Source organism: Macaca thibetana, chromosome X (genome assembly GCF_024542745.1).
Source record: "Macaca thibetana thibetana isolate TM-01 chromosome X, ASM2454274v1, whole genome shotgun sequence".
Taxonomy (NCBI): domain Eukaryota; kingdom Metazoa; phylum Chordata; class Mammalia; order Primates; family Cercopithecidae; genus Macaca; species Macaca thibetana.
Genome location: NC_065598.1, coordinates 79262144 through 79279555, shown reverse-complemented (window position 1 = coordinate 79279555; position 17412 = coordinate 79262144).

Below are 17412 nucleotides of genomic sequence, written 5' to 3'. Positions count from 1 at the left end.
CCTTGTAAGTTGGATTCCTAGGTATTTTATTCTCTTTGAAGCAATTGTGAATGGAAGTTCATTCATGATTTGGCTCTCTGTTTGTCTGTTACTGGTGTATAAGAATGCTTGTGATTTTTGCACATTAATTTTGTATCCTGAGACTTTGCTGAAGTTGCTTATCAGCTTAAGGAGATTTTGGGCTGAGATGATGGGGTTTTCTAAATATACAATCATGTCATCTGCAAAGAGGGACAATTTGACTTCTTCTTTTCCTAACTGAATACCCTTGATTTCTTTCTCTTGCCTAATTGCCCATCGATTTTTGCATTGATGTTCATCAGGGATATTGGTCTAAAATTCTCTTTTTTTGTTGTGTCTCAGCCAGGCTTTGGTATCAGGATGATGTTGGCTTCATAAAATGAGTTAGGGAGGATTCCCTCTTTTTCTATTGATTGGAATAGTTTCAGAAGGAATGGTACCAGCTCCTCCTTGTACCTCTGGTAGAATTCGGCTGTGAATCCATCTGGTCCTGGACTTTTTTTGGTTGGTAGGCTATTAATTATTGCCTCAATTTCAGAGCCTGCTATTGGTCTATTCAGGGATTCAACTTCTTCCTGGTTTAGTCTTGGAAGAGTGTAAGTGTCCAGGAAATTATCCATTTCTTCTAGATTTTCCAGTTGATTTGCATAGAGGTGTTTATAGTATTCTCTGATGGTAGTTTGTATTTCTGTGGGGTCAGTGGTGATATCCCCTTTATCATTTTTTATTGCATCAATTTGATTCTTCTCTCTTTCTTCTTTATTAGTCTTGCTAGAAGTCTGTCAATTTTGTTGATCTTTTCAAAAAACCAACTCCCAGATTCATTGATTTTTTGGAGGGTTTTTTGTGTTTCTATCTCCTTCAGTTCTGTTCTGATCTTAGTTATTTCTTGCCTTCTGCTAGCTTTCGGATGTGTTTGCTCTTGCTTCTCTAGTTCTTTTAATTGTGATGTTAGAGTGTCAATTTTAGATCTTTCCAGCTTTCTCTTGTGTGCATTTAGTGCTATAAATTTCCCTCTACACACTGCTTTTAATGTGTCCCAGAGATTCTGGTATGCTGTATCTTTGTTCTCAGTGGTTTCAAAGAACACCTTTATTTCTGCCTTCATTGCGTTATGTACCCAGTAGTCATTAAGGAGCAGGTGGTTCAGTTTCCATATAGTTGAGCGGTTTTGATTGAGTTTCATAGTCCTGAGTTCTAGTTTGATTGCACTGTGGTATGAGAGACAGTTTGTTATAATTTCTGTTCTTGTACATTTGCTGAGGAGTGCTTTACTTCCAATTATGTGGTCAATTTTGGAGTAAGTGTGATGTGGTGCTGAGAAGAATGTATATTCTGTTGATTTGGGGTGGAGAGTTCTATAGATGTCTATTAGGTCTGCTTGCTGCAGAGATGAGTTCAATTCCTAGATATCCTTGTTAACTTTCTGTCTCGTTGATCTGTCTAATGGTGACAGTGGAGTGTTGAAGTCTCCCATTATTATTGTATGGGAGTCTAAGTCTCTTTGTAAGTCTCTAATGACTTGCTTGATGAATCTGGGTGCTCCTGTATTGGGTGCATATATATTTAGGATAGTTAGCCCTTCCTGTTGAATTGATCCCTTTACCATTATGTAATGGCCTTCTTTGTCTCTTTTGATCTTTGATGGTTTAAAGTCTGTTTTATCAGAGACTAGTATTGCAACCCCTGCTTTTTTTTCTTCTCCATTTGTTTGGTAAATCTTCCTCCATCCCTTTATTTTGAGCCTATGTATGTCTCTGCGTGTGAGATGGGTCTCCTGAATACAGCAGACTGATGGGTCTTGACTCTTTATCCAGTTTGCCAGTCTGTGTCTTTTAACTGGAGCATTTAGTCCATTTACATTTAAGATAATATTGTTATGTGTGAACTTGATCCTGCCATTATGATATTAATTGGTTATTTTACTTATTAGTTGATGCAGTTTCTTCCTAGCCTCAATGGTCTTTACATTTTGGCATGTTTATGCAATGGCTGGTACCGGTTGTTCCTTTCCATGTTTAGTGCTTCCTTCAGGGTCTCTTGTAAGGCAGGCCTAGTGGTGACAAAATCTCTAAGCATTTGCTTATCTGTAAAGGATTTTATTTCTCCTTCACTTATGAAACTTAGTTTGGCTGGATATGAAATTCTGGGTTTAAAATTCTTTTCTTTAAGAATGTTGAATATTGGCCCCCACTCTCTTCTGGCTTGGAGAGTTTCTGCCGAGAGATCTGCTGTTAGTCTGATGGGCTTCCCTTTGTGGGTAACCCGACCTTTCTCTCTGGCTGCCCTTAAGATTTTTTTCCTTCATTTCAACTTTGGTGAATCTGGCAATTATGTGTCTTGGAGTTGCTCTTCTCGAGGAGTATCTTTGTGGCGTTCTCTGTATTTCCTGGATTTGAATGTTGGCCTGCCCTACTAGGTTGGGGAAGTTCTCCTGGATGATATCCTGAAGAGTGTTTTCCAACTTGGTTCCATTTTCCCCCTCACTTTCAGGCACCCCAATCAGACGTAGATTTGGTCTTTTTACATAATCCCATACTTCTTGCAGGGTTTGTTCATTTCTTTTTCTTCTTTTTTCTTTTGGTTTCTCTTTGTTTGGTTCCATGTGAACTTTAAAGTATTTTTTTCCAATTCCGTGAAGAAAGTCTTTGGTAGGTTAATGGGTATGGCATTGAATCTATAAATTACCTTGGGCCGTATGGCCATTTTCACGATATTGATTCTTCCTATCAATGAGCATGGAAGGTTCTTCCATTTGTTTGTGTCCTCTTTTATTTCATTGAGCAGTGGTTTGTAGTTCTCCTTGAAGAGGTTCTTCACATCCCTTGTAAGTTGGATTCCTAGATATTTTAGTGTCTTTGAAGCAATTATGAATGGGAGTTCACTCCTGATTTGGCTCTCTGTTTGTCTGCTATTGGTGTATAAGAATGCTTGTGATTTTTGCACATTGATATTGTATCCTTAGACTTCGCTGAGGTTGCTTATCACCTTAAGGAGATTTTGGGCTGTGACGATGATATTTTCTAAGTACACAGTCATGTCATCTGCAAACAGGGAAAATTTGACTTCCTCTTTTCCTAATTGAATACCCTTTATTTCTATCTCCTGCCTGATTTCCCTGACCAGGCCTTCCAGCACTGTGTTGAATAGGAGTAGTGAGAGAGGGCATCCTTCTCTTGTGCCAGTTTTCAAGGGGAATGCTTCCAGGTTTTGCCCATTCAGTATGATATTGACTTTGGGTTTGTTTTTAAAAAGCTCTTATTATTATAAGATACGTTCCATCCCCACCAAATTTATTGAGAGTTTTTAGCATGAAGGTAGTTGAATTTTGTCAAAGGCCTTTTCTGCATCTATTGAGATAATCATGTCGTTTTTTGTCTTTGGTTCTGTTCATATGCTGGATTACGTTTATTGATCTGCGTATATTGAACCAGCCTTGCATCACAGGGATGAAGCCCACTTGATCATGGTGGATAAGCTTTTTGATGTGCTGCTGGATTCGGTTTGCCAGTATTTTATTGAGGATTGTTGCATCGATGTTCATCAGGGATATTGGTCTAAAATTCTCTTTTTTTGTTGTATCTCTGCCAGGCTTTGGTATCAGGATGATGTTGGCCTCATAAAATGAGTTAGGGAGGATTCCCTCCTTTTCTATTGATTGGAATAGTTTCAGAAGGAATGGTACCAGCTCCGCCATGTACCTCTGGTAGAATTCGGCTGTGAATCTGTCTGGTCCTGGACTTTTCTTGGTTGGTAGGCTATTAATTATTGTCTCAATTTCAGAGCCTGCTCTTGGTCTATTCGGGGATTCAACTTCTTCCTGGTTTAGTCTTGGGAGAGTGTAAGTGTCCAGGAAATTATCCATTTCTTCTAGATTTTCTAGTTTATTTGTGTAGAGGTGTTTATAGTATCCTCTGATGGTAGTTTGTATTTCTGTTGGGTCGGTGGTGATATCCCTTTTATCATTTTTTATTGCATCTGTTTGATTCTTCTCTTTTCTTCTTTATTAGTGTTGCTAGTGGTCTATCAATTTTGTTGATCTTTTCAAAAAAATCAACTCCCGGATTCATTGATTTTTTAGAGGGTTTTTTGTGTCTCTATCTCCTTCAGTTCTGTTCTGATCTTAGTTATTTCTTGCCTTCTTATAGCTTTTGAATGTGTTTGCTCTTGCTTCTCTTGTTATTTTAATTGTGATGTTAGGTTGTCAATTTTAGATCTTTCCTTTTTTCTCTTGTAGGCATTTAGTGCTATAAATTTCCTTCTACACACTGCTTTAAATATGTCCCAGAGATTCTGGTATGTTGTATCTTTGTTCTCATTGGTTTCAAAGAATATCTTTATTTCTGCCTTGATTTCATTATGTACCCAGTAGTCATTCAGGAGCAGGTTGTTCAGTTTCCATGTAGTTGAGTGTTTTTGAGTGAGTTTTTTATTCCTGAGTCTAGTTTGATTGCACTGTGGTCCGAGAAAGAGTTTGTTGTGATTTCTGTTTTTTACATTTGCTGAGGATTGCCTTACTTCCAACTATGTGGTCAATTTTGGAATAAGTGCGATGTGGTGCTGAAAAGAATGTATATTCTGTTGATTTGGGGTAGAGAGTTCAGTAGATGTCTATTAGGTCCACTTGGTGCAGAGTTGCGTTCAATTCCTGGATATCATTGTTAACTTTCCATCTCATTGATCTGTCTAATCTTGACAGTGGAGTGTTAAAGTCTCCCATTATTATTGTATGGGAGTCTAAGTCTCTTTGTACATCTCTAAGGAATTATTTTATGCATCTGGGTGCTCCTGTATTGGGTGTGTATATATTTAGGATAGTTAGCTCTTCTTGTTGAATTGATCCCTTTACCATTATGTAATGGCCTTCTTTGTCTCTTTTGATCTTTGATGGTTTAAAGTCTTTTTTATCAGAGACTAGGATTGCAAACCCTGCCTTTTTTGTTTTCCATTTGCTTGGTAGATCTTCCTCTATCCCTTTATTTTGAGCCTATGTGTGTCTCTGCACATGCGATGGGTCTCCTGAATACAGCAAACTGATGGGTCTTGACTCTTATCGGATTTGTCAGTCTGTGTCTTTTAAATGGAGCATTTAGCCCATTTATATTTAAGGTTAACGTTGTTATGTGTGAACTTGATCCTGTCATTATGATGTTAGCTGGTTATTTTGCTCATGCATTGATGTGGTTCCTTCCTAGCTTCGATGGTCTTTACATTTTGGCATGTTTTTGCAGTGGTTGGTACCAGTTGTTCCTTTCCATGTTTAGTGCTTCCTCCAGGAGTTCTTGTAGGGCAGGCCTGGTGGTGACAAAATCTCTCAGCATTTGCTTATCTGTAAAGGATTTTATTTCTCCTTCACTTATGAAACTTAGTTTGTCTGGATATGACATTCTGGGTTGAGAATTATTTTCTTTAAGAATGTTGAATATTGACCCCCACCCTCTTCTGGCTTGTAGAGTTTCACCGAGAGATCTGCTGTTAGTCTAATGGGCTTCCCTTTGTGGGTAACCTGACCTTTCTCTCTGGTTGCCCTTAACATTTTTTCCTTCATTTCAACTTTGGTGAATCTGACAATTATGTGTCTTGGAGTTGCTCTTCTCAAGGAGTATCTTTGTGGCATTCTCTGTATTTTCTGAATTTAAATGTTGACCTGCCTTGCTAGGTTGTGGAAGTTCTCCTGGGCAATATCCTGCAAAGTGCTTCCACTTGGTTCCATTCTCCCTGTCACTTTCAGGTACACCAATCAGACATAGATTTGGTCTTTTCACATAATCACATATTTCTTGGAGGCTTTGTTCATTACTTTCTTTCTTTTCTTTTTTTTTTTTTTTTTTTTTTTTTTTGAGTTGTCATCTCACTCTGTCACCCAAGCTGGAGTGCAGTGGTGTGATCCTGGCTCACTGCAAGCTCCACCTCCCAGGTTCACTACATTCTCCTGTTTCAGCCTCCTGAGTAGCTGGGACTACAGGCACCTGCCACCACGCCTGGCTAATTTTTTTGTATTTGTTTTATTAAAGACGGGGTTTCACCATGTTAGCCGGAATGGTCTCGATCTCCTGAACTTGTGGTCTGCCCTCCTTGGCCTCCCAAAGTGCTGGGATTACAGGTGTGAGCCACCGTACCTGGCCTTGTTCATTTCTTTTTACTTGTTTTTCTCTAAACTTCTCTTCTTGCTTCATTTCATTCATTTGATCTTCAATCACTGATACCCTTTCTTCCAGTTGATTGAGTCAGTTACTGAAGCTTGTGCATTTGTCACGTAGTTCTCTTGTCATGGTTTTCAACTCTATCAGGTCATTTAAGTACTTCTCTACATTGGTTATTCTAGTTAGGCATTTATCAAAATTTTTTCCTGGTTTTTAGCTTCTTTGCAATGGGTTCGAACTTCCTCCTTTAGCTTGGAGAAGTTTGATCATCTGAAGCCTTCTTCTCTCAACTTGTCAAAATCATTCCCCATCCAGCTTTGTTTCATTGCTAGTGAGGAGCTGCATTCCTTTGGAGGGGGAGAGACTCTCTGATTTTTAGAATGTTCAGCTTTTCTGCACTGCTTTTTCTCCATCTTTGTGGTTTTATCTACCCTTGGTCTTTGATGATCATGACATACAGATGGGGTTTTGGTGTGGATGTCCTTTCTATTTGTTAGTTTTCTTTCTAACAGTCAGGACCCTCAGCTGCAGGTCTGTTGGAGTTTGCTCAAGGTCCACTCCAGACTCTGTTTTCCTGGGTGTCAGCAGCGGAGGCTACAGAAGAGTGAATATTGCTTAACAGCAAATGTTTCTGTCTGATCGTTCCTCTGGAAGCTTCACCTCAGAGGGGTAACTGACCGTGTGAGGTGTGAGGTGTCAGTCTGCCCCTAGTTGGGGATGTCTCCTGGTTAGGCTACTTGGGGGTCACTCACCCACTTGAGCAGGCAATCTGTCTGTTCTCAGATCTCAAACTTCCTGCTGAGAGAACCACTACTCTCTTCAAAGCTGTCAGTCAGGGACATTTACATCTGCAGAGGTTTCTGCTGCCTTTTGTTTGGCTATGCCCTTTCCCCAGAGGTGGAGTCTACAGAGGCAGGCAGGCCTTCTTGAGCTGCAGTCGACTCCACACAGTTGGAGCTTCCCAGCCACTTTGTTTACCTACTCAAGCCTCAGCAATGATGTGCGCCCCTATCCCGGCCTCATTGCCACCTTGCAGTTAGATCTCAGACTGCTGTGCTAGCAATGACATAGGCTCCATGGTTGTAGGACCCTCCGAGCCAGGCATGGAATATAATCTCCTGTTGTTCCATTTGCTAAGACCCTTGGTAAAGCACAATATTATGGCAGGAGTGACCCAATTTTCCAGGTGTTTTGTGTCACAATTTCCCTTGTTGTGGAAAGGGAATTCCCTTCCCCCTTGTGCTTCCTGGGTGAGGCAATGCCTTGCCCTCCTTCAGCTTTCACTCAGTGGGCTGCACCCACTGTCCGACATGCCCCAGTGAGATGAACCCAGTACCTCATTTGGAAATGCAGAAATCACCCACCTTCTGTGTCGCTCACGCTGGGAGCTGGAGGCTGGGCTGGATCTGTTCTTATTCAGTCATCTTGGAACTGCCCTGATCTTATTCTGTACCGCAACAGAGCAGCACTGAGTTCAATGTAAAGTCTCCCAGTCAAAGTCAATGCACTCTCTATATGCAAAGTGCACACATTCACTCTCTTCACTGCATGGCTGCTGCTGGTTAATAGGGAAGGAGTGATATCAGTGATTCCAGCCTGTCTCTTCTGCTCTTATTAATTCCTCTTTCAGCAATATGAAATTAATCAGATACTGTGATTGCTCTCCTTATTTTTGGTTCTTCTGATGGTACATTTCCATGTGCATATCGTTGTTAACATTTGTTATTTCAGTGGGGGGAAAATAGCATAGGTTTCTCTTCTGCCATATTTCTCTAGCCATCCCATAGTTTTTTACTTTCAGTAGTTTTGTGGGTATAAGTGGTTTTCAGTTGCATGGTAAATTGCGTTGTAGTGACGTCTAAGATTTTAGTGCATTCGTTATCCCAGTAGTGCACATTGTACCCAACATGTAGTTTTCTTATCCCTCACTTTCTTCACATCCCCTGCTGATTCTCCAGCATCTGTTATACCACTCCATATGCCTTTGTGTACCCATAGCTTAGCTCCCGCTTGTAAATAAGAACATACAGTATTTAGTTTTCCATTCCTGAGTTACTTTACTTAGTATAATGGCCTCAAGTTCCATGCAAGTTCCTTCAAAAGACATTATTTCATTCTTCTTATAGCTGAGTAGTATTCCCTGGTGTATTAACACCACATTTTCTTTACCTACACAACAGTTGATGGGCACTTAAGTTGGTTCAATATCTTTGCAATTGTGAGTTTTGCTGCAATAAATTTATGTGTGCTGGTGTGTTTTTAATATAATGACTTATTTTCTCTTGGGTAGATACCCAGTAGTGGGATTGCTGAAACAAATGGTAGATACATTGTCAGTTTTTTAAGGAAATCTCTATACTGTTTTCCACACAGGTCACCCTAATTTACATTTGCACCAGCAGTGTGTAAGGGTCTCCTTTTGACCACATCCACACCGATATCTATTTTTTTGACTTGTTAATAATGGCCATTCTGGCTGGGATAAAGTGGCATCTCATTATGATTTTAATTTGCATTTACCTGATGATTAGTGATGTTGAGCATTTTTTCATATATTTCTTGGCCATTTGTATATTTTCTTTTGAAAAATATCTATTCATGTAATGTGCCCACTTTTTAAATGTGAATATTTGATTTTATTTCTTGCTGATTTCTTTGAGTTCCTTATAAATTCTGAATATTAGTCCTTTGTCAGATGCATAGTTTGCAGATATTTTCTCCTATTCTTTGTGTTGTCTGTTTTCTTTGATGATTATTTCTTTTGCAGTGTAGAAGCCTTTTAGTTTAATTAGGTCTCATTTATTTATTTTTGGTTATGTTGCATTTGCTTTTGGGGTCTTGGTCATAATTTATTTGCCTAGCACAATGAGCAGAAGTGTTTTTCCCTAGGGTTTCTTGTATAATTTTTATGATTTCCCACCTTGGATTTACGTCTTTGATCCGTCTTGACTACATTTTTGTAAATGATGAGAGATAGAGATCCAATTTCATTCTTCTACACGGGGCTATCCAGTTTTCCCAGCACCATTTATTGAATAGGGTGTCTGTTTCCCAATTTATGTTTTTTTTTTTTTTTAAATGCTTTGCCAAAGTAATGTAATATCTTCAGATTTTTTCTTTATACTTAGGATTGCTGTAACTATTCAGGCTCCTTTGTGGTTTCATATGAATTTCAGGATTTTTTTTTCTAATTCTGTAAGAAATGATGTAAGTCTTTTGATTGGAAATGCACTAAAGCTATAGATTTCTTTGGGCAGTACAGTCATTTTCAGGATATTCTGTGTTAAATCTTCCAATCTGGGGTGGGGGCCTGGGGGAGGGATAGCATTAGGAGAAATACCTAATGTAAATGATGAGTTGATGGGTGCAGCAAACCAACATGGCACATGTATACCTATGTAACAAACCTGCTCATTGTGCACATGTACCCAGGTATAATAAAAATAAAATAAAAATTATTGCTTTGGCAAAAAATAAATGGCTACATCCCATTGGCTTTAAAAATTTGAGTCTAAGCAATCCATTAAAATAATCTATTTTAACTTAAATTTTTTTATAGATTTAGGGGTACAATTGTGATTGTGTTGCACAGATATATTGCCCAGTGGTGAAGTCTTGGCTTTGAGTGCACCTGTCAATCAAATAGTGTTCATACTGTTACTAAGAAATGTTTAGAAATGTCATAAGAATCCTACCATTTTTGGAGAGAGATCATTAATACTAAAGACACAAGACCCTCCATAAGTCATTTAACTTCATACAGCTCATGTTTTTTATTTATAAAGATAGTATTTCTGTTCTATCTCTGTTTATTTAAGTATCAACTAAGATAATGTTTGTTAAATATAGAAAACCTCTGTTACTATATTATTATAATAAAGAAAATAATTTTTAGGATGTATATAACATACTAGGATTTTGGTATCTTTCATCAATAATGTTAATTGAAACCGTATTTCTTTTTCTTTTTCATCATGTAGTAAATTCAGATTTTGTGCAGTGAATGACTTCACTTACCAATACAAGGTGTGAAAGCTTATGAATCTGGAATTGTGACTTTAGTGTATAAATAAACAGAAGAAAATGCACTAAGAAAAAGCATCAGATTTATAGGTGATATACTTAAAAGATGGCAGTTAAGCAGAGTAAGGAATATTACTGTATGTACACTAAAAGCAACTGTGGCTCAAATTGTTCCTTCTGAGTTTCTATCTGCCATTCATTTCATGGAATTTTGCTGAATTAGCCTATTTCACTTTCTATTAAGTGGGGCTCACTTTATGGTATTGAAAACCCAAGGCTGAGGTTGACTGATTGCCTGAGCTCTGGAGTTTGAGACCAGCCTGGGCAACATGGTGAAATCCCATCTCTACTAAAAATACAAAAATAAATTACCCAGGCATGGTGGTGCACTCCTGTAGTCTCAGCTATTCGGGAGGTCCAGACAGATACTTCCATCTCCCCCCCCCCAAAAAAAAAAGAAAAAGAAAAGAAAACCCAAATAATATGCCTTTAAAGAAACAGAAGTTGATTTTGCTGTTATGAAATGACATGAAGTTAGATCTTCAAGATCTAGTAGTGCAATTCCGTCATCCTTAACTCATAGCTTCCATCTCTTAATCTTCATCCTAATGTTTTCACCCTAATTGAAAAGGTGAAAGTGGGCAGAATAGTGCATTACTATTTTTCTTTAAAGGAATTATTTAGAAGTGTTTCTTATCATGATCAAACAGACATGGTAACATTTAGCTTAAACTGGAAGATGTTATCTCGAACCAGTGGCCATGTGTCCAACAACATTTAGATTATTTATTAGGAAAAAAAGAAAAAAATAGTATTTGTGAAAAAAGTAGTAGTCTTTGCCACAATCTTTTACCCATGTTTTGTAAAATATTTGAAATAAAAATCAAACACTCTTACCATAATGTTCTGTCACAGTGTTGTTTTAAATTTCATGTAAAACATTAGTTCTATAGTAAAAATAAGTGTTTCTACTACAGTAGAAATATAGTAGAAATGAAGTGTTAAAGTATCTCTTTAACTCTAGACCTTTTAAGTTATTAAAATTGTGAGCATTTATTACTATATCACTTAGGAAGTGGAACGTATTTGAGTAAGCAATGCTACGCAGTGTAACAAATGCATGCCAAAATCTTAATGGTCTAATCCAATAAAAATGAATTTCTTGCTCATAAAAAAAAAAAATAAAAATAAATAAATAAATAAATAAATCTTCCAATCTGTGAGCATGTAATGTATTTTTATTTATTTATGTCTTCTGATTATTTTCAGAAGTGTTTTGTCATTCTCCTTGTAGAGATCTTTCTCTTCCTTGGTTAATTATATTCCCAGTATTATTTTTGGCAGCTATTATAAAAGGGTTTTCATTATTTATTTGAGAATGTTTAGTGTGTTAATGAGGAGAATGCATATTCTGCAGTTCATGGGTAGAATCCTCTGTAAATATCTGATAGGTCTATGTGTTCTAGAGTGTAAGTTCAATGGTACTTCATTGACTTTCTGCCTCAATGATCTGTCTAGTGCTGTCAGTGGAGTATTTACGTTCTCCACTATTATTATGTTGCTGTCTATCACTTTCCTTAGGTCTAGTAGTAATTGTTTTATGAATCTGGTAGCTCCAGAGTTAAGTGCATATATATTTAGGATGATAATATCTTGTTGAAATGATCCTTTTATCATTACATAATGACCTTTTTTTCTTTTTATACTGTTGTTGCTTTAAAATCTGTTTTATCTGTTATAAGAATAGCAACTCCTGCTTGCTTAGGTTTTTATTTGCATGGAATATATTTTCTACCCCTTTAGCTTGAGTCTATATGAATCCCAACAAGTTAGATGAGTCTATTGAAGACAGCAGATACTTGGTTTGTGATTTTTCTGTTTTTATTTACTAAGACAATCTGTATCTTTTAAGTGGAGTGTTTAGTCCATTTATATTCTACTTTAATATTGAAATGCAAGGTACTGTCCAAGTCATGTTATTTATTGTTACCTAGATATTTTGTTTTCCTCATTGTCTTATTGTCTTATAAGCCCTGTGAGTTTTATCGTTTAAAGAGGTTCTATTCTGGTGCATATTGACCTTTTCTCAAGCCTTTCTACTCTTCTTAGCATTTCTTGTAGGGCTAGTGACAAATTCCCTCAGCATTTGCTTATCTGGAAAAGACTTCATTTCTCCTTCATTTATGAAACTTAGTTTTGCTAGGTATACAATGATTGGTTGACAGTTATTCTGTTTAAGAAGGCTAAATATAGGATCCCCAATCCCTTCTGGCTTATAAATTTTCTGCTGATAAGTCTACTATTAGTCTGATAGATTTTTTCTTCATTGATTACCTAGTATTTTTGTATCAGTGTTCTTAGAATTATTTCCTTCAAGTTGACTTTAGATAGCCTGATGACTATTTCACTTGGTGGTGTCCTTTTTGCAATAAATCTCCCAAGATTTCTTTGAGCTTCCAGTATTTTGATGTATAAATTTCTAACAAGGCCAGGGAAGTTTTTCTCACAGATTAATTTTCCGAACTTTTTTTTTTTCTCCCTTGAGAACACCAGTGATTTTTATGCTTACCATTTTACATAATTCTATATGTTGTAAAGACTTTGTTCATTTCTTTTAATTCTTTATTTTTTGTTTTAGTCTGATTGGGTTAGTTAAAAAGTCCTGTCTTTGAGCTCTGAAATTTTATCATTCACTTTTCCTAGTCTATTAGTATAACTTTCCATTGCATTTTTTAATTCCCTAAATGTGCCTTTTATTTCCAGAAGTTCTGATATTTTTTTCTTTAAAAGATCTGTCTCTTTAGAAAAATTTTCATTCATACTCTGAAATCTTTTCTTTTTCATGTTGGTTTTCACCCTTCTTTTCTATGTTCTTTTTGATAGAGATACTTTTTCTCTGGTATTTCAAAAACTTCATCTTGGGTTGAATCAATTGCTAGAGAGCTAGTGTGATCTTTTGGGGTTGTTGTAGAACCCTATTTTGTCATATGGCCAAAATTATTTTTCTGGTTCCTTCACATTAGGATAGACTATTTCTTCTAATAATTTTTGAGTTTATTTTTGATATGATTGTGAGTTTTCAAAATTTTCCTCCTTGACACTGTGACTTTAATATTTATAGCTAATTGTAATATGTCAGGTCTGTGCACTTTCAAAGATGAAGGCTCTGTATGAGTTCCTTGACTCTATAGAATATTTGCATGGTGACTTTCAAAGGTGTTGGTTGAAGTTGAAATGTGCTCAGAGTGTGTTTAGTTTCACTGTCTCCTGTGGGGTTGTAATGGTGGAAGTCTCCTGTTCCCCAGTGGTGTGTATGTTTTTATTTATTTATTTTTCCCCCAGTGTCTCATTTATTGGGCTGAACAGTTCAGGCTTCAGGCCAGTAAGGGAAGGGTCCGTGGGTAAAAACTGACTGTGGTTAAAGCAAATTAGTCAATGCAATATCCAATGATGAGCAGAGGTCCCAACCTTGACAGAGGCAGCTGGGGAAGTTCTCAATGAAACACATTGGTCTTTTCAGAGGTAAGGAAGGGAGCCACATCAGCTTCTCTGCCAAGCCAATAGGAAAGCAGTCCATCTCCCAGTCATACTTCTGACCCAGTGTTCTGGCTATTCATATCAGACAGGGACCACTTTTCATTTGCAGTAGTGCTGATGCTCCATGTATAGAGGGATTGTGACTCTACCCTTCACGAAAGTGAAAACCTGGAAAGCACTCCTCCTATGGGAATGCAATCACCCTAAAGTGTTCCAAAAAGGCTATCTACATGTGTACCCACACTGAGCTCACATGGAGAATTAACACTCTGTCTGCAGTGGTGGATGAGAGGGAGAAGTCTCCTTCTCCAAGACCCTTCACAAGCACCAGAACTTGGGGTGGAGCTGCAGACTTTTCCCCTTGAGCTTAGCACTACAACTGTCACTCCACTGAAAGATACTTCCCACAAGTGGAAAGTTCCGGACTCAAGGCCTCCTGTCTGGATTCTTTTGTACCACGGGGTGTTCCCTTGATGTGGTGTGGTCCCCTTTTCCCTAGGAGTAGGAGTCCCTGAAGGCCAGACTAATGAAAGATGCTTCTCCTTTGGGTCCAGCCACCCACTGTGGCAGCCACATTCTAGGCTGGTGGTGGAGAATGTCCACAAGGGGTCCAGTGATGTGACCTTTTCTCAAGACTCCCAGCAGCAGTTCCAACACCTGCTCTGATGGGAGTGGGAGGGGAGTGATATAGACTGTGAGATTACTTTGTTATAAATAGCTTTAGTGTATTGGCTTTCTCAAATGCCAGTTATAGTACTAATAAACTGGTCATGTGGAGAGACTCAGGAAGCCCTGATTAGTCAGAGTGATGCAGGCAATGGTGATAGCTGAGGACACACACAAGCTTTTTTCTTTTTCTTCTTGCATGGTGTTATTGTACCTGCAGATGCCATAATAAACTGTGACAGTTGGCTTCTACCCAGGTGGTGGTGCCTGCAAAAGGGCACCAGTTGCAGTGGTAGCAGTGAGACTTGTCTTGCCTTATGTTACCCAGGCACGGTACTCTGATGACTCAGGCAATTGCTGAGGCCGTTGAGCTCCCAAAAGGTCTGTCCTTTCTGTCAAACTCCCAGGGTGGTTGGAGGGGCAAAGTTACGTAGAGGCTGGGTCAGGCAAGTCAATGCTCTGGCTCTCCTTGTGTGCTCAAAAGCAGCAGCCCCCACTGGGATCAGAAAGTGGTTCTCTGGCCCCAGGGGTAATGTTCCAGAAAGGAGTGTAGATGCCTCTGCTGCACAGAAAAGCCTGTAAAGGGAGCTGGGGGTAGCCGATAATAGTAAACCCTACCCAGTGCCCATACACTTGGCAAGGAAGGTCTTGCATCCACAGTGATCCACGAACAGCAACTAACTAGTTTCTAGGCAGTCTGCACTCAAAACTTAAGATTGCCCCAGGCCATATACCTTCCCCAAGCACACAACACCCCTGGCTTACAGGCCATGCCCCTTGTGGTCTGCTACAAAGCAAGGGCACCTAGCTCCTGCATCTGTGGCTACAGCACACTTCCTACTTGTTCCTCAGTTCTGCCCAAAGCGTTTTGTCCTTACTCATAACACAAATTTCATTTGGGAGGTTCTCTCTGCCTGGGACCACTTCCTGAGTTACCTGTAAAATTTTCACAAGGTCCCCTGTGAGGTGGAATCATGAATGGCTTCCCTCAATCCCTTCTGGATACTAGAAATGCACACAAAGCGTGTCCCAATGCCACATTTTTTTTTTCCATATACTCCCCACTGCTCTCTAAGTTAGCTCCAATGCTGGATCAGAGTAAGGACTTCCCCCATGACCTGAATTTCTAGGTTCCCTGTTGGTAGTGTATACTCTGGAGGCAGTTTGTCCTCCTCTCACATTCTGAAGACTTACAGTTTTCCACCTGGCTCATGGTGTAGGCTCCAATCCAACACTTCTTTCAAAGAATCTGTGGTTTCTTTTAGTTTTCCTGTTAACTTCCTGCATTATTTCTTGGAAGAAAGTTCACAATATGAATCTCTACAAACTATTTTGTCTTTCCAACTGGGCGATGCATGCTAATAATGCCTCCCATCTACCATCTTGGCCATAAAGAAGTGGCACTATTTCTTGACACTTTTGTTTAAAATATTTGTTAATATACTGAAGATGCAAAACTCCTTGTGGTTTTTTGAGAATTCTGTATATATGGTATATTTATTTTAATATATTTAAAAAGCATCTATTGGATAAAGGTAATTCCATGTTGGAGATGATTATTAAGCCAAAATCATTATTTGTGCACTGAATTTTCCAGATTATTTCTGCAAATTCACTTTTTCACTTGCAATGGTATGTGTGTATTTAATGTAACTCCCCAGTTAACCCATCACTGTAAAGTATAAATTAGTATAGAATCTCTATTTATTAGAGAGAAAAAGCCAAAACTGCTGGCCAAACACAACTTATAAATTAAATTTCTATTGCACTTAGTTTTTTGGTGGTGTCTACACAAATATTTTAAAAGCATTCTGTTAGGTTGCAATTTGATAATAAAAGTAATAATAAAAGCTGTACTCAAGAATCTGTCTTTTTCCATTCATTTGATTATGGACACCTAGTTTGCTCCCATATTGTAGCTATTGGAAACAATCTGGCAGTAAACAAGGGTGTGCAGATAGCTGTTTAACTTACCAACTTCAAATTATTTGGATATATACCCAAAAGTGGGTTTGCTGAATCATATAGTAATTCTATATTTAGTTTTCTGACGAGGTTTTATACATTTTCTTAATAGCTATGTTAATTTACATTCCCACCAACAATGCCAAGGGTTCTCTTTTCCCCATACCCTTGCGAACACTTGCTATCTTTTGTCTTTCTGATAATAGCCCTTCTAAAAATTTTGAGGTTATATCTTGTTCTGGGATACATACTCAGTGGAATATTACTCATCCTTAAAGAAGGAGGGAAATCCTGTCATTTGCAACAATGTAGATAAACCTAAGGAACATTATACTAAAAGAAAGAAGCTGGGCACAGAATCCCAAATACTGCATCATCTGACTTATACGTGGAATCTAAAATAGTTGAACTCATGGAAGTAGACAGTGAAATGCAGAGATTGGGGGAGGGGAGTGAATGGGGAAAAGGGAGATGTTCGTCAAAGGTTACATAAAAATAATTGTATTATTTATACATTTTTATGTATAAATAATTTTCAGTGACCTATTGCACAGAATGGTGTCCATAATTAATAATGCATCGTATATTTCAACATTGCTAAAATAATAGATTTTAAATGTTTTCACCACAAAAAATGATAAGTATATGAGGTGATGGATTTTAACCTGATTTAATCATTCCACATTGTAAATATGTATCAAAAATCACATTGTATCCCATAAATATATACAACCATTATTTGTTAATTATGAATTGGAAAAATAATAAAAATAATGTCTTTCACAAGAATTAGTATTTAAACATATACATTGATAAGTATAATAGTGATAGAGTTTGTTTAAATTTGTACTAAGAGATTAAAAAGTTGAGTTTAATAAAAAATATTAAGAACATATTTTGTATATGTTTTGGTTTTCTTAATTTCTTTCAAGACTATTATCTTAATAAAAAGATTTGTACTAATGTCATACATTTGTAACAATCAAAAGTTAATCTCTATACAAAAAAAACATAAAGTAGCAGAAAAACAGAGCAGCAAAATTATTTCCACATCTAA